Source organism: Pleurodeles waltl, chromosome 5 (genome assembly GCF_031143425.1).
Source record: "Pleurodeles waltl isolate 20211129_DDA chromosome 5, aPleWal1.hap1.20221129, whole genome shotgun sequence".
In the NCBI taxonomy this organism is placed as follows: domain Eukaryota; kingdom Metazoa; phylum Chordata; class Amphibia; order Caudata; family Salamandridae; genus Pleurodeles; species Pleurodeles waltl.
In genome coordinates this window covers 971,136,344-971,154,812 of record NC_090444.1, presented here as the reverse complement: position 1 = coordinate 971,154,812, position 18,469 = coordinate 971,136,344, and the positions used below count along the sequence as shown (strand labels likewise).

Here is an 18,469-nt window from a genome sequence, read left to right as displayed (position 1 = left end):
CCAACACGTCCTGTCTATATGTCACCCTTGCAGAATATTTTCACCCTGTCCCTGTTTTCTTTCACTTCCTCCTTCTTTCTCCATTTTCTATGTGTCTCTTGCTTGCTGTAGGCTAAGGTCTAATATATATGCCCTGCTCCCAAAAATGAGTGCCAGTGAACACCAGTGGCAACCACCAGCACACTTAAGCACTGGTTCCTCTCACTGAACCTAACTTTCACTCCTAAAAGCACACGAAAAACATACAGACCTTTCGGCTTGAAATGGAAAAGCGCCCCCCCAATATGGGGGAGCGCGGCCCCTTAGGAATCGGGGCCACCGTGGCCTGAGCCCTCTGCACTAGTTGTGCGTCTTGCTGGCCAGGAACTTACGCCCTTGAACCTCGCGAGGCGAGAGGGCGGAAGTTAGGTGAGGAGGTAACGTGAGTGCAACGTTGTTCCGGATCCAGCCACCGCGCTCGTGTTGGGGAGCTACTTAAGCACCCCCCCCAGAAAGGCTCGTCCTTTTTTTCTGGCGCGGCGGCGTGGAAGTCCTTGGATCCAACAAGGACCCCACATGTTATGTTCCAAATACATCCAAAACCATTCAATAAACCCGAACATAATAAGCCTTGCATTTACATAGGGTGCAGTTCGCCTAGTTTTTTCTTGAACAAGTGTGACTTGCGCCTTGAAAAGATAGTATCTCCACGCAACACTCACTAGTGAATGTCAGGGTCTCTTTTGTAAACAGATGTGTCATTCACATGAACATCAGACCCTAAACTATGCAAATGTTTCAGCATTCATAATTGACATTTAGAGCTGTAGTGATAGGTGCAAAGCAAATGCAAATGACTTCACGAACCACTGAGTCACAGCTTGTGGCCATTCACAATCATGGTCGTTACCTGTATTACATGTGTATGTTTTTGTAAACTCACACTCAAGTGACTCCTGCAAAAAAGTGTCCTGAAGTGCACAACAATCCCCGTTTTCCGAGGGCGTCTGTGTTCAGTAAAGGGGATTCCCCATGAAAAAAATGTTCACTATGTGAAGAAAAAAGGGAATCGAAAATAATTCTCACAATTATGAATTAGCCTGGATCATCTACAAGGTGGCGATTCTACACATTTAGGGTTGGGAGAAACATTCATGCACCACTTATGTATGTTTGACAGTATGCTATTCAATACTATACATTCATAAACCTCCACACTGCTTATACCTCTAAAATGCAGAGACTTACAACTTTTCGTTGTTGGGTTCAGGTGCAGTTCACCAGGCCTCATGCTACCAAAGCACACCTGAGGCCTCTGAGCAACGCTGTTATAAACAGTGTCTTTTGGAGGTGTAAAATACACACATTTACGTCTCCTTCTCTAGCCACTTAGGTATGGACCGTCTGCAGCCTTGTCACATTGCCCATCCTCGGTTTCCATGAGAATAGGACACAAATGTTTGAAGCTAGACCGAAATCACCACGCTCAATGTGTATATCATTGACCTGTCTTCCAACTTGGCTTGTTGTCCATACTGTACATTGCAGAAGCTCAGCACAAGTGCTTAAATGAGGCAAATTCTCGTTGCTCATAATTGAAGGCAGGCATGTGGTAATAGGACACATATCGGGGTGAAGCGATAAGCCTGGATAACACAGACATAAACAGTGGAGGTATGTAGGCTCTACTGTGTTTGTAGCAGAGCTTGATGACAGCCTTCGACCTTCTCGCAACAGAAACATAACTTCAGATTTTGTTTGACTGCAGCCCCAGTGTGTGTTAATCTGTGTGGTATCCAAACTAGAGCTTCACCTTCGAATATTCTGTAAATTGAGATTGTTAGTTGCTCTGTTCAAGGTGTAAAGCAATTGGATTTTGTCTTAATGTCAGTCGTGTTAGGTTATAGAAATAGCCCCTGTAGAGCGCAATTCATTGGATTACTGAAGAGGCTTTCTTTAGGGTAGAACAATCTGTCCGGCTATATAGACTTTAGGCATATTACTCCTGTTGTCTGAGGCATACTGGAGCTCGTTTAAGTTTAATTTTAATTTTCTGCTCAAGAAAGGCCTTTGGTCTACAGACTTGCCAGCTCACTCTATGCCATCGTTTGTCATAGTGTTGTCTGTCTTCACACAGTCACTGGTGGTGGCAGGAGAGCTCTTCTTAAAGGCTATGTACAGTCAGCATCCATTAATGGTGTGAAAATACCTCATGACGTCGGTGCCACCTTGAGCATGCTTTTTAAAAAAAATATATTTTTTAGGTGCTAGGGGACATCGGGCAGGGGGCAGAAGTGCCTCCGAGGATGAATTACATGCAGATTGTTTCAAAATAACTCCAGTGTTATTTCCGTGTTTTAGGTAATGTTGCAAATTTCTTTTCTGTACTACTTTTAAGCTCAGTTTTCAGCCTGTGGTATAAATGTTATTCACAGCGGTCCCATAGATGTTATTTTCGACATAAGGACATGCAAATGGTGATGTCAATGAAGGCTAAGCAAGATTTGTATAAATTCAAGGGAAGACAGCAGACAGAATTACTTTGCAGCACTTTCAGTGCATTCACTGAATTGCCCTTTGCTGGGTCCCAGAGCATGAAGGTTCCTAGGCCTTCTTCGTTTGGTGGCTTGAAATAATACCGAGTTGAGTTGTTGCTACAGCCAGCATTTGATTGGAATCTGAAAAAATATATAATTGGTCCACAGTGCCCTGCGACGTCCGTGAGGCAATCTACTTTGTACTTTTGCATCATGAACTATGTCTGGCAAGCTTTAGACTTGATGTGGTTTACCTCCATTCACATGGATTATGACTGGTCCTGTGAAATTAATTGTTTTCACTTTTGATCTCCTAGGACTCGCTCCAGTGACTTTTGTATATATTATTTTACTTCTATGTGAATACCTTTGGACAACCTGAGCCCTGGCATATCGGTAATAATAAAGGAATGAGCTGCCTGCCACCAAGTGATCATTTTTCATGTGTTCACTGGATTTACGAGCTAAACTTATCTGGGAGTCGAAACATTCATGCATACATTTATACATACCACTTTTCCCTTTTTTAATCAGGTTCAGAAAGTAATTAGAAGTCTCCTGCCAAGTACACCTTATTCTTGTGTATGTATAACATGCTTAAACATTCCTCCTGATTCAGTAGAAGTTATCTGGCACTCAGCTAGCGAGAAGCCCAGCAGTAATGGAGGAATGGATCAGAAGGAAGGGTCTAAAGGGCCTTCAATGGTCAGCTTTGTGGAGCTAATTTTGTAGGTGTGGAATATTGCTCTAACATTGTGGAGCAGTTGGCAGCTCAAAGCAACTGTCTGAGATCTCTATTCACAAAAACAGAGGAAGCACATGCATTGCCCTGCCTCACCCCCCAGTCTTGCATCAAAATGTTCTTGTATCCCTTATCCACTCTCATTGTTGTGATTAAACTGAGGCTGAAGTCAATGACCCACCGAATAATGAATCCAATCTATGAGCCGTTGAGTTATTCTGTTCTACCCAACAGGGTTCCTCTAGAATCCTGTTATTAAAGGTTTATTCATTCCCTTCAGTCAATGTGTGCAATTTATGGAACTTTTAAATGAGATTAAGAAATTATTATATATAATACAGATATTATTAGATAAGATATTATTACATACAATTAGGATTATTATTGCATGGATACACATCTAATTTTCAAATAATCAATGGGAATTTTAATGTCAATTTTTTGAGGAACTGTAAGGCTTCAGCGGGGACATTATTAAGCAGCTAAATAACCAACATTCCACTACAGTATAATCAATAAGAATTGAAATGCCGTGACTGGTCACACTTGTCAGACGATCGGAGTACAGTTCTCCTTTATTCATTTATACACTCTTCTCATTTCTATTAATGTAAAGGGCTCAAAATTGAATAATTACCTTGATTTGTTAGATTATGGGAGGTAGACGCATTAAATGAAATACTGTGTTAGGCTTAAGGTTAATTAATCTATGGACTGACAACTCACTGCTGATAATCAAGGAAAAAGTTTTGCTGTTGTAGTAGAATTGTGCATCAGATATAGGATGACATTGTGTTGAACTAGAGGACCACAGTTTACTTGGGAATTAAAAAACAAAGGTCTGGGGTTAGGGAAACAATTCGCAACATTAGTTAGAGAGAAGATTTAAGCATTAAAAACTCAAAACAAAACAATGATTTCTCACAATAAGCATATTTTGTGGGGAATCATTAGGCCACGGCTATTTGGATAAAAGGATTTGCTTACATTTTGGTCTAAGGTGGGCCAAAGTTATGAAAGAAAATATGTACTTTTTATCTGAATTATGGTATATGGTAGATTGAAATAATGGAACTTTCCTCCAATAGTCCTCTGATAGTGCCTTATATTTTTTTAATAATCACATTTTATTGAGTTTAATATCACAAGGCATCAACCATCAATAAGAAAATAGCATCACCACGTTGTATCAGAACAAGCCATTGAACAATCACAGTCGTGAATATTAACCTCCTCAGTCCAGCGGTACTCCATGGTATGCTCACCATCCCCTACATATCTTATTGTGTTTTTGTGGACAGCTTCTTGCCTCATAAATTGTTTTTTCTTGACATCCACACCAGTTAGCCATTCTCGTCCAGACCGCCAGTGTGGCTGCTAATTGATACTGCTGTAGCAGTTCCAAATATAATTTCTATTGCTCTTAACACAGAATCAGGGCATGCGTCATGCCAATAAGAGCCACCCAGGGAAGTGGGCTGCGGCACAAACTCTGGTTCAGTCTTCAGGTGCGCGGCATGGGGCAGGTTTTCCGAAACACCGAGGAGCTAACCAATACTATCTCCTTGGTTGATGCTAGCGCAGACCTAGGAAGCCCAATCTCTAATATGGGATGGGCGACCTTACTGACCAACTGACTTAGACATACTTTGTCTTCTACTTGTAAGTGACTTTTTAGCACTTGATTAATTGTTGATATACAGGAGAAGTAGTTTAATAACAATTCCTTTTTTTTGGGGGGTCCTGAAGAAGCGTCATAGGATCACTTTGTGACCAATCGAAGACGCGAAACATGTTGACCATTTAGGATTAGGTAAACTACCTTCCCTAGCCATAGAGTGTAGTGGTACATTATTTCCATCAACACTCTTTACACCCCCGTTTTAATCTTGGCCTGTACCTTGTCTCTGACTCATTAAAATGATGGTTTTGGTTCAGAGCCAATTTTAGAGTCATCCCAGACCTCATTTCTTGGCAATTTAACAACGGTTGAGCGCTACCCTGAATCCGGGGTGGCCCGCCAGACATTGCAGCACCGGTCTGACGAGGAGTAAGCCCAATGATGATACCTGTCACCCTATTGGGTGCTTGAGGGCTCTCCTAAAACATCTAGCATAGACTCGCCCTTGCTGAATAGGACTTAAAAAGTTTTTTTGTCTTTTCTCTTTTTTCTTTTGGAACAGTGTACCTATATAGATATATTTTGCTCTACATCAGTGAAGTATTTGCCAAAATGTTGCTAAGAAAATTTGCAGCCTGGGTCAAATATTAATTAATTAACTTTCCCCAAATGAGTTCTTTTTGAGAAATATGTGTCAAACTGTCTGAGTATTTCACAGACCCCACTGCTGCCTTTGAATGCAAATGAACCACACTTACAAGTTGGGAAATTGATCAGTGTGCATTGACCTCGATCACTGAACTTTACCCCGAGAGATGGCTTACATTAAAATGATACAGCAGGGTTGATTGGAAGACAACAATTTTCACTGCCGAAGGACTGAAACAATTTCACTTGTTAAAATGCTGTGTGCATCTTAGCGCAGTCAACACAACTGTTGATCTGATCAAAATGCTCTCTCAATTCAGTTTAATGATCTATCATGAACATAAGATCCTATTTTGTTGAAATAATCGTAAGAAAACAGTTTGCTTCTTAATTCAGCACTCAATTTTTGTACGGAACTGGATGAAACAGCAGTGCTGCGGACAGAGTCCCAAAATGCAGGGCTAGCAGAAGTGAGATCATGTAATCTTTGACCATGAATGACCTAGCAAGTTTGACCACTGTCTCACCCTTAGCCCATCAGCAGCCTCCTGTTTGCTGCTGTGGGACTAAGGTCAGAACAAGGATTGCAAACCACACAAAGTTAACTGGGTGCTTAGAACCAAGGGCCATGTGTAGGAAAGTTTTTGCACGTCGCAAACAGCGAATTTCGCTGTTTGCGACGTGCAAAAACCACATCGCGATGCACAATCCCCGTTTTGCAAGTCGGTAACCTGGTTAACGGGACTGCGAGTTGCAATTAGGAAGGGGTGTTCCCCTTCCTAATTGTGAGTCGCAGCGCGATGCTGCATTGCTTTGTGACCGCGAACGCGGTCGCAAAGCAATCGCAGTTACCACCAGTGTCACACTGGTGGTAACCCATTCGCAAAATGGGACCCCTTCCCCTTTGTGAATGGCATGGAAAACATTTTTACAGAGCAGGCAGTGGTCCTATGGACCACTGCCTGCTCTGAAAAAATTAAACTAAAACGTTTACTTTTTTCATTTTGTAATGCATCTCGTTTTCCTTTAAGGAAAACGGGCTGCTTTACAAAAAAAACCAAACTGCTTTATTTAAAAGCAGTCACAGACATGGTGGTCTGCTGTCTCTAGCAGGCCACCATCCCTGTGAGTGCTGCGAGTCGCAAAGGGGTCACAAATTGCAACCCATCTCATTAATATTAATGAGGTGGGCCTTTGCGACCCCCTTGCGAGTCGTAGATGGTGTCAGGGACACCATCCTGCATCCTGAATTGCGACTCGGGAATTTCGTACATCTGGCCCAAGTTCTTTCTTTCCTTGCCACTGCCTTCAAAGTTCCTGAAGCCTGGGGTAAGAAGCGTAAACCAAGACAGCTAAGAGGTAAGCCAAATGTAATAAATATTATATTTGTCAACCATGAGCTCTGCTTTTGTTCAAACTACATGTTGTACATGTGCTTAAGTCCGCTCATTGAACTGTGTTGACTGACTCGTTATTTGACATCACTAATGGGCCTAAATTCTGATTTGTTGGTCCAATGAGTACATCAGTTTGAGTAATTAAAATTAACTATTTGAGCACAAGGCTCAACTCAATAGATAATTTTTCTCTTTCACAGGAAAGATCAAGACGGGTGTGCCTGCCAAGCCCTGAGAGCTGCAGATAGGGTGGCTGATGTATGTTTTCTTGTTAAAAATACTTGATATGATTCTATACCGCAGTTTGAAGCTGGAAATCAGTCTCACCTAGGAAAGCATTCTCTGGATAGCCTCTCATGATGTAGATCACTCATTGTAAACCTTGTTGAGCATATACAACAACATCTGCCACACAGACCACTAATCAGAAAGACCCTTCATCATCGGCATTGTGTGTGAACTTCATTCCTCACCCACATCCCCAAAATACACTGACAATGACCAACCACCACGTTATATGCCTTTTGACGATGGCTCTATTTTTTTACCTTTATCAGACAATTTCATATTGGGATGATCTGTTTCTCTGGAAGATGATAGAAGGCTTGATTATTTACCAAGTAATGTCATAGAAAATGTATTAATGTGTAATAAACTACATAGGAAGTCTAAATTGTATGGCTGCTCCACGAGACACAATATTAAACAAAAGGTTGCCAACACCAGCAAATAGAAGTGACATCCACAGCACAAACCTGAGCTCCTACTGCAGTACTTACTAAGCCACATTCAGTAGTGCCCCTTTGTGTGCACTGAATGACCGATATACACAAATTTGCATTCCGCACATAGCAGGTGTAAAAATATGCTTTTGTAATCCATTTATACATCCTGATTAACCATAGTAGAGATTTGGGAATTTTACGATTGCAAATAGCACCTGCGATTTAGGAAAATCCATCCGCCAGGCAAATTGTCTACACTTTTCTTCATACGTCTTCCTAGACAGGAGTATGTTGTGAAAGGCATTGAATATGCTTTTGTGTGTGCATTCACAAACATTTCCAGTGGAGTTTTCAAGCCCGAGTATTCCCAAAAATGGTTGTCCTAAGTGGCGTGGAAAACGTCCAAAAGCTGCTTCATTTTTTCAGTGGGAAGAGAGCAAGTGATACTTTGCAGATGGATATATATTCTTTATGGATAAAAACACATTACAATTTTATGTGTACAAGCACATTTTCTCCATGTGTGCAGATTTTCTGACTTGTGGAAAACCTTCTAGAGTAAGTATGGAGGAAGAGTTCTGTTTAAATCAATCACCGTTTAGGAGTTTGAGGAGGGCCCTTGTGCATCCCTGAAAAAGTTTTAAATCGATTCAAAACGTTAGAGAAACCTAACAAAGTAGATTTCCGACTTTACTGGAAGGCTCTGTCAATTTGTCTCTGAGAAAGTAATTAGCAGTTCACTTTATGTGTAAAGTATGATAGCCTAATTTGTTGTGGGGCAGCTCAGAGCTTGAATGTAGGATAAGATTAAGAGAAATGTTACCTTCCTTACTTTTGATCATAGTTCTTAAGTGACCAGAAACTGTTTGCCAGTTATGAAAAACACTAAGTCTGGTATGTTACTCTTGCACAGGACATGCAAATGTTAGTAATGCCCTGTATAGGTTAGGAATTTTATCGCACTTTGTCCCTACTCATTTTTCAAGGCATACACTGCTTAGGGGACAAAACACAGCTGCGGCTCCTCCACTATGGTGGATGAGTGTCCCCCCTCCACCCTACCCCTCTCCCCGTGAGCAGCAGCAGCTGCAATGCTTTAACAACGAAACAATAATAAAGTGTGTATATTATTGTTTCAGTGTTTAAGGGGCGGGGCCATAAGGGATGATGTGGGTGAGTGCAGTCCCCTCAGTGCACATGAGTGTTTGGCCAGCTGTCTTGGGCCGGTCAACACACATGCGCACTGTGCTCTCTCCAACCCGGCACTGTGTTGCTGGGCTGTAGAGAGCAGGCACAGGCTCCCAGTTTGCCAGGGAGCGCCCTGGCTGGGAGCTCCATCCAATCCTAACGCTGCTCTGATCAGGATTGGCCGCTGGGCAGGCTGGGAGCCTGTGCCTGTCTCCATTGACTACACAGAGGAGTGGCGGCGGAGCAGGTAAGTTTTTATTTATTTTTAATTAAATGTTTTTGTGTCCCCCCGGCAACTTCTCCCCCAGCACACCTCACGTCACCCCTTTACCATGCAGCGAGCCACGACTGGCAAAACATGTTCAAAGCTGTGCCCCAAAAGTTATGATTTAGGTATTGAATAATTTTCTCATTGTAAACTTTCCTGGTCAGCTGTACCATACCACCCCACAATTTTCAGTGAAAAGAATGCAGATTGTTATGGTAAATAAGAAAGAAATTAATAATCAACATGATTGTTGTTAGAATGAGACGGTTGGGAAAAAAGGTAGAAAAGTAATTGTAACTAAATGCAAAAAAAACACTTTTTTCGGTTTGCTTTATTAGAGCTGTTTTCAAGTTTCATATGCATCATCATTATGGAGATTCAACAATAAAAGGGCTTTTGTGTCCCACGTGGAATTGCAAGCTTTGCAGTTGGTTTTGTTGAGGCACAGAAGTGTGCAAGCATTTTGCACCAGTAATGGAGTTTACTGCTTTCAGCTTGCTAATATTGCAGTTGATATGCATCTAGCCTTCATAGAAATCATTCAAAGGAGGAACTGTGTTGCTTGACCAAGATTCATTGAGGTTGTTTACCTTTTGCTCATCCCCTTCCTACAATTTTGGGACCCTTTGTTCCTGCAATGATATGTAAACACTGGCTATGTAAATATTAGGAAGAGCCATGTAATGAAGAGAAGTGCTATTTAACACTTTTTAAAGTCGAGCCTTGCAGCACATGCGCTGCTCTCTCGACATGCTGTAATCTACTCGTTGGGATTTAACCACGCCCATCTCTCACCTATCACTCTCATTTGTTATTTGGCGTGCCTTTCAAAATTCCATTGATTTCATAGGTAAATGCTTTATGTTTGTCCCGCCTTGAAACTGTTTTGTTACCACCTTGGAGACTGACCCTGTTACATGAAATATTGCACAATCGGCGATATACCTTAGTGTGATGCACTACCTTTTTCTTTTGCCTCTTTGCGCTCCGTGGCTGTAAGTTGTTTCTTCCTCTTCCTTGTTTTTGGGCATACCATTGTTTCTTTGCGGTTATTTTTTTGGGGGGGCAAATTTCATATAGCGCGATCGTAGGAGCGTTTTACAGGAGTACCACTTACGTACAAGTTTAGTAGTTGAAAAATATACAAACTGGAGCATTTTAAAGCCTCAGAGAAATCCTCAACGCAGCATACCCGTCACAGCGGGAGAGCCAATACCACAATATTCACTGCACTTGGGAAACTCATCCCATAATGCTTTTCTTGCCATTTCTTTCACAATTTTTTTTCCCCCCATAACTCGGCCTGTGGTGGTCCTACAACAGTGGGACCACCATCATAACGTCCAGCACGGCGTGCACTTTCTGTCTAGGTCATCTCTGTGTCCCCACACTAGATTGGGCGGACTCCAAAATAATAAAATCTCTCACCATTCAGTGTCTTTTTAAGCTCTGTCATTGCTGGAACATTTGTTTTACGCCCGGGAGTAGTTTGTTTTTAAGGTCCTTGTTTGTGATATTATTGCAGTAGGCCCATTAGGCCTGAACATTTGTAAGGTACTATACACTCTAGGGGATAAATATATGGTTACACTGCATTATTTTCTGCCATTCTGTTTTCATGTTGTTATGTCCTCTAGGGTCTGACTATATAGTTACATGACCGTGCTTCTTCCAAATGCTATTTTTATTGTGGTGTCCTCAAGGGATGTTCTGAGCATTACAGTCAAGATACTACAATATGTGCTGCACTCGGAAACTCGACTCATAATGCTTTGAGGGGCATTCCATTTACAAAACATTTTTGCCCATAATTCACCGTGTGGTGGTCCTAAGACAATGGAACTGTCATGAAAATGTTCAGCACAACACGTGCTTTCTGTCTAGGTCATCTCTTGGTCCTCACACTAGGTTGGGGGGGGCAAAATAATAACCCCTCCCATCATTCACTGCCTTTTTAAGTTCTCTCATGGCTGGAACTGTTGTTTTACAGCTGGGAGTAGTTTGTGTTTTAAGGGCCTTGTTTGCAATATTATTCTAGTAGACTTGAAAATGTATAATGCACTACACCCTCCAGGGTCTGAATCTATGGTGACAGTGCATTGCTTTCTGCCATTCTCTTTTCATGTGATTATGCCCTATGGGGCTGACTTTATGGTTACATGACCATGTTTCTTCCAAATGCTATTTTTATTGTGGTGCCCCCTAGGGCATGTTCTGAGCATTGCAGTCTAATGCCAACTATTTGAAGGAAAGCACAAACACAAAGTTTATTGCTGATAAAGTTTTCTATTGGGTTTCCACGATGAATGTAAATGTTTTATTGATCTCTCCTTATTGCAATTATGCCCATGATTCATGCCTACCTATTATTCTTATTGCACTATTACTGTTTGAACACTCCTGATATGTTTGGGTGACCCTTCTAGGGGGTCACCAGTGGTTGCACACTGTCAGCAATGGTATGTTCCATCTGCCAATGTAATGCACTGCATGGCTAAACTCTTGTAAGGTCCCAAAAACGAGACCTATTGGTTATGCCAATGCTTGTTTTGATTAGCATCCGGAAAAACACATGCCAAGTGTAACAGCAACCAAAATCATTTCACTGTTTCAAGCCGGTATCCAGCAGAACTTTGCCTGATACATACCTCTAAATCACATTACTTTGATATCCTGGAAAAGGCATGTTGACGGTTAACAGAGCAGTGCCAGCTCACATTGAACCAAATTCCACAACGGCTCGCTCCTGCACTAATCGGATTATGGTACTGGGGTGGCGAGGCAGGGCTGGTGGGGAGGGGCTGCAAGAGAACGCAGAGGGGGCACCGGGGACCCTCATCAGAATATGAAGGAGAACTCGAAGGTCCAAAAGATACCACAGAGCCTGACACTCCCAGGGACTCCCTAACGCCAGCTGGCAGTGAACACTAAAATTGCCTGGGGAAGCAGGTGCAGCCGGGAACCACATGACAACTTACATCAATGCATGCCAGCACCATTGTATCCTATATGTAATTCTTTCATACATGGGGAGCGGGAAAGTGGGGTAGGTTGAATTACTGCCTAACTTCTAATTGAGTTGTGAGTTTGGGGGCGACTGATGCATCTATAAGAGGGGAAGTATGGAGTGGGGGGGGGGGTTGGAGGGCAAGGGATTGTTTTCTTGGTCTGTTTCTTTCAGTTTTAGTGCTGCACAGGGTGACGTTCAGGAATCTTGCACTCCCAGATTGGATCCATTATGTCCCGACCGCAGCTTTGCAGACAGTGTCTGGAAGACACATCAGGTGCACAAATGGAACTTACACACTTTGCAACACCCTACAGCATGACTCCCCAACCAACATGCATTTTAAGGTAGTGACTTGGAACATAAATGTCCTCCTATATTGTATCAAGGGAGGTGCTGCCATGCAGTTCGCACCTCACCATGCACCAGCAATCTTGATATTGCAAGAGGCTCATCTTATGGGCACCTTCCTAGCCAGATATGACTACAACAGAGTTTATCATGCAGGATTCAGAGGATCTAAGGGGTGGCAATCCTACTCCACAAGACTATTCTCTGGCAGTCTCCATAATCTCCCAGGACACCTTCAAGAGATATCTGATTCTTGAAGATGTCCACTATAACTTGCTTAGTGCTTACATTTTCCCCTCACAGTTCAAATCCACAAGGATGAACCTTAAAGGACTTATATTGAACCTGCGCCACAGCACGACGATCATTGGGGGAGACTTCAACGATATCATAGACCCTTCCAACTCACTTTGACCCTCCGGGAGATGCTCTTGAACAGGGAAAGGGTTGGACAATTCGGTGAATGGTCTTGGACTATGTGACGCCTGGAGAATCTGGAATGGAAGGATCCAGGGCTACACCCATGCATCAGCAGCCTACAGCATTTTTTATCATGCTACAGTCACAGTTCACTTTGGCATCCAGACTTTTTGGCGCCTCAACATATGGTTTCTAATCAAAGGCCAATTTCCCCCAATTCCTGCTATGCAAAATACAGGCACTCGTAGAAATCAACCGGGGACAGTAGAGTCTCCCAGGATATTATTGGCATCTTGCAAAGACACCATGAAGGGGATCACACTGTCTTATATCCGAGTCAGGGAGAAGTACACGCAGATCACAGACCTTGAGGCCACCAGTCTCACACTTGAACGCAGTAACCAGTGTCATCAGACCAAGCAGATTGTGTAGCACTGGATAGGGCCTCCTTGAGCCAGCTCTGTCTGGGACAGGGTCGTCAATGTTGGATGGCCTCCACTAGACAGGTTTAGGAATGAGAGACTAAATTAAGTAAGCTCCTATATTGATTAGCCACGTAGGATACAGAGTCCAGGAAGGTCCTGCGCATTGTCAACGGTGGTAACAATGGCCCTTGCGATAGCCTCGCCTTCGTGGAGTACTATGGATCTCAGGCAGAGGACCATAGCAAGAGAGTGACTGCCTGCTGATTGCGAACATGCCCATGCCGCAAATGGCCACTTCTAAATGGAATGATTTAGACCTGCCGGTAACACTAGAGGAGGAAGCAGAAGCCCTTGCTGACATTATTTGTAATTAAATATAGGTACACTGTTCCAAATAGGATAGTCAAACCGGGAGACCTGTGATCTCCGGAGCTGGAACCCTCAAGCATCACTTTGGATGACTAGCATCATCATCTGGAAATGCTCCTCACTAGACCGGCACTGCAATGCCTAGTGGGCACCCCGATGTGGGGGGCTCTCAGCCGGACTATTGTAATAGTGACTGGTAAGTTCAACTATACAAAATTTAATGCTTAAAGTCACCACCAAAAAACAAAAAGAGAGGTTAAAATTGGTTATTCATCCACTGAACACCATCATTTAATCAATCTGATATAACAAGGATGAAGACCAAGGTTAAAATCAAAAGAACTTGAAAGAAAAATTGAGGATTATGCTCAAAACCTTTCAAAAGTAGTAAATATTATATTATTTGTATTAAGACCCCGGGACCCGATAGTTACCTGGTTGAATATTAGCATAAATCTTGTCCAGTAGTCCTTCTGCATGTTATGGAAATGTATTTGGAGTTTATCAATAAGGGTTGTTTCCCCCCAGAAAGGGTCCAGGTGGCAATCGCGGTACTCCTGAAGCCATGTTGGCCCACAGGTGTGCCTCTTACTACCCGATCCACCTTACAAACACTGAAGTAAAACTCTTTTTGGCAAAACGCTTCTGCCTACTGGCCCATCTGGTTCATCCGGACCAATACAGCTTTATCCCACATCGCGGTACACGGCACTGTATCCGAGGGGTCCACAGGGCTTTAACACAGTTTCAGTCCCTGCAGCGCTCCATAGCACTTATGCTTATTCGCTCCATAGATTGAGCATTTCTGCTTAACTGGGATTTGGCCCCCGATTCAGACCATACATTTGTTTCCTGTATGCTGAACCACAGGCCCAAGTGCGGGTGAATCCCTCGGGCACTCCAGGTTTCCGATCCACTGGGGGACTAGGCTGGGATGCCACCTATACCCCACTTCTTTTCATCTTGGCCATAGAGGCTCTGCAACATGGGTGCGCTGGGTCTAGGGGTTTGGCAGGGGACTGGCGATAGAGAACAGGCTCACCTTTTATGCTGACACCTTGCTCCTGTTCCTGGTCTGCCCTGACGTGACAGGCCCCCACCTTATCCACATCCTGTAGACCTTCGGATTTGCCTCCAGCCTGTGGCTTAACTGAACCAAGTCCCTCCTTGTCCCCCTGCGGGGGAACAATGGAGACGAGACCTAGCAGCCTAATATCCCAATTTGCTAGCTAAGCTTTCAAGATCAGGAGGTGCACATGGCTTTGGACCAGGGCCAATCTGGAGCCTGAACCTCCAACCACTTCTCCTTAGGACCCCGGATGACACAGAGAGATGGATTAAATTGCCCTTCAACGTCTTGGGCAGAGTAGCGCTGGTCAAAATGATGATCCTTCTGTGCATAATATATGTGCTTTCGAACTTTCCCCTTCTTATTCCACATTGCTGGTTCCATACTTTAGTGGTGAAAATATGCAGGTTCGTAAGGACAAACAAGCCCTCTGAATTGCCTTTGGCAAAAACGTGCAGTCCACATTTGATGGCGGACTTGCCATGGCAGATTTCTGCCTCTACTATTGGGCTGCCCATATTCTGGTGGTGAATGACTGGCTACACAAGGGATGGGGAGATCCTACATTCGGTGAGGGGGGCAGAGGGAGAATGCACTGAGCGGCCTGGACTTCTTTAGAGTGGAGCTGTCCCTGGTTTGCCTACGGAGATGACCAGTTTGGCGTTTCAATCATAGAAAGCAGCGCTGAGGTGGACTGGGTGGGACCAACAAGTAACACTGGAGACCCCTCTCTGAGTGGGCTGCTGGCTGGAGTAGGTGGCATAATTAGTGGGATTCCGGGTATGGGACCAATTAGGAATATTGAAGGTGGGGGACGTATGGGTAGGCATCCACATAAAGTTTTTCCAGGACCTCCAGACTCAATTTAACTTACACAAATCTCAGTTATATCAATATGTACAACTCCGACATGCCCTGCTGGACTAGTGTAAATTGCTTGCTAAAGCCCCCACAATATGACCCGCTGGAGGTGCATCTGTTAATGGATCCACTGTGGAAAGGAGGGATATCCCTGATCTATAGAGTACTGTTGACCCACTCCCCAGACCTTATGAGTACGATGGGAGGGGTGGCTGGGTCCCAGGACGATGAAGACTGGAGGAAGGCATGAATAGCACCTTGTACCCTGGCAATCTCTGCACACTTTCACCTCATTCAACTTAAATACCTCCATCATACCTAGGTTATGCCCCAGCGGCTGTGGAAAACTCACAGAATGCCTGCACCCACCTATTTTTGGATGCCCAGAACGTGAAGGGGACTTTTGGCACATGGTATGGGGATACCCTGTAATAGAACGCTATTGGACATAGGTATTTGCTTTACTTACAGAAGTACTGGGAAACCTGATCCCAGCTTCACCGAAAGTAGCTTTGTTGGGCATCCTGAGTGACACAGGGGGCCACAAAGGAGACCGATCACTAGGGGGCCTTGGGACATTGCTCACCAAAAGTGACATTGCCAAATACTGGAAACCATCCGGTGCCCCTCTTCCCCCGCCATTGTAGTATGGAGGGCAGGAATGGACTAGTGTGCTAAACAGGAGGAACCTGTTGATGCAGAATGTGGATGTCCAGGGAAGCACACCTATAAATTGAAAAAGTAGTGGTCCTATTATGGTATGGGTTGAACGGGTTGTGGGTGATGTCTCGGAACCTAAGCCGTTTGTGCCCAATGGGATGTGCCGGTGTATTTCAATATAATTTCATACTGCATCGCAATGCGCAAGCGCATGTTATTGCTCAGGTTAAAAAAAACAACACAAAGTTTTGGTAAAACAAATGCTGTATGCTGCAGTATTGTTTACAGTGTTCGTTTGCCCAAGAAACAGAAGCAAAAGGCTGAAACATTAATATTAAAGGTGATAATTGGCTCATGGCATAGCAGACGGAGAATCCCTACATGTAGATTTGCTCATGTTTCTACAACATCCTAAATAGTTGGTCCTATGGCTCTACAGATACTCCATGTCTTTGGCAGGTACTGTGGCATAAGGGTCAACCTTTCTAGGTCCGTGGTCTTCCCAGTGTATGCCACTGAAAGAGAACTATAGTAGGCTTTTGGCATATGATAACTACAAAAGGTTTCCAATAATTTGGTGTCTTTACCCCTAAAGTCAGGGCTCTTACTCTGAAGTCCAGTCTCCCAGATAAAAAAAAGCTACAAAGCAATTTGGCTTATCAGTTCCCACATCCATATCTCTGATGGAAGGTCTGCCATCTTTAAGATGGGCTCATTACCTCATCTTTTCTACCAACTCTAAACCTACCCAGACGAGATACCATATACGTTCTTCATCCAGCTTAACTCTATGGCCTGCAGGTCCTTGTGGAGAGGAGGTACCCCTACCGATCTGGAATGGTTAAATCTGTAAGTCTCAGTTCTGTGGTGGAATCAGCTCAGCAGACAGTGTCATAATTTTGTACTACCCACTTGTTCTAATTGAGTGGCTTAGTGATCATCAAGTGGACCCAACCTATGTGACAGAGAAATGGAGGATGGGAAATACGAATCTATTACATTTCCTGTATAACAATAGACCCCCACAAAACCTTCCTATGGCAATGACAACCATGATATGTCTGTGGCGAAAGACCCTGGGGTGCATTGGTTGTCATAATAAATTCAAAAGAGACCACTTTGTGGGTGGGTAACCTGCTGAACCAAGTCCAAGTCTAGGCTTCATGGTGCGTCTGGGTTAGGACATCATAGGCACAGCTAGACTAGGAAACATGATGCCAGGAACAACTATGTGCTCTTTTGAGAATTTCCAAACAAATTATGATATGCACAGATGTCAATTCTTAAAGTCCCCCGAGATCAAGCATACCCTAACAAGGTACATCAAAGACCTCATTGAGCCCCCTCGTCTGACTTCAAGCCATGAGAGGTAAAATTACTGATCGGTGACTTGGAGCAATAGAGGTCTTGATGTTACAGCGCTCATGGGTGATTGAAACGCCTGACATATCTGACACCCTCAGACAATCCTGTTGGGGAGATTTGCGGACACTGATGGATGAAGAATGACAAGAAGTAGAGATGGGAGTGAAAGAAGCAACTATTGCCACACAGTTCAGTATCATTCAACTTAAATACTCGCATCAAATCTACTTCATTCCCAAAAAACTATTGCGCTTCATGTGAATCAGTTACCCAGAATGCATTAGATGCGTTTAAGAACCAGGAGATTTTGTCCACAAAACCTACAGATGCTGCAGGCTGAGACCTTTTTGGGGTGGAGTAAGAAGCATACTGGGGAGGAAGTAATTGGGTGGGACATAGTTGAAGATCTCAAAATAATTCTCCTACTTGTTTCCGCTGACTTAGACAAAAATAAGTTATCACTTTTATACTTAGGGCTAGTAGTTGCAAATAGGACATTGATCATAACTGGAAAAACAACAGCTTGTTCAGTTTGGAGGGGTAACACAAGAGCTGTGTTATGACAAATTATGTAATTTGAGATGTCATAAGTGTTTTACATGGCATAAGTGATGTAATATGAAAGGGTATAACCACTGCATGGTGTAGAGGTGCAAGTTAAAATTAATGTGGTGTGGCGAGTGAGGTGACACTGGATATGTAGGTGCATGAGTTATAGTAATTTGAAGATGTGCATAAATTATAAATTTAAGTTGTAGCTATAACTTTAGAATTGCTAACGTTTGTGTAGTTTTTGTTGGTTTTGTATAGGAACAATAAAGTTTTCCTAACTAAGAT

General features: G+C 43.3%; 1 protein-coding gene across 3 annotated transcripts in view; it reads left to right on the top strand.

The window, feature by feature from the left end:
• HIVEP2 (HIVEP zinc finger 2) overlaps positions 1-18,469 on the top strand; it is a 420,117-nt gene that overhangs the window by 365,782 nt on the left and 35,866 nt on the right. The window lies entirely within an intron of this gene.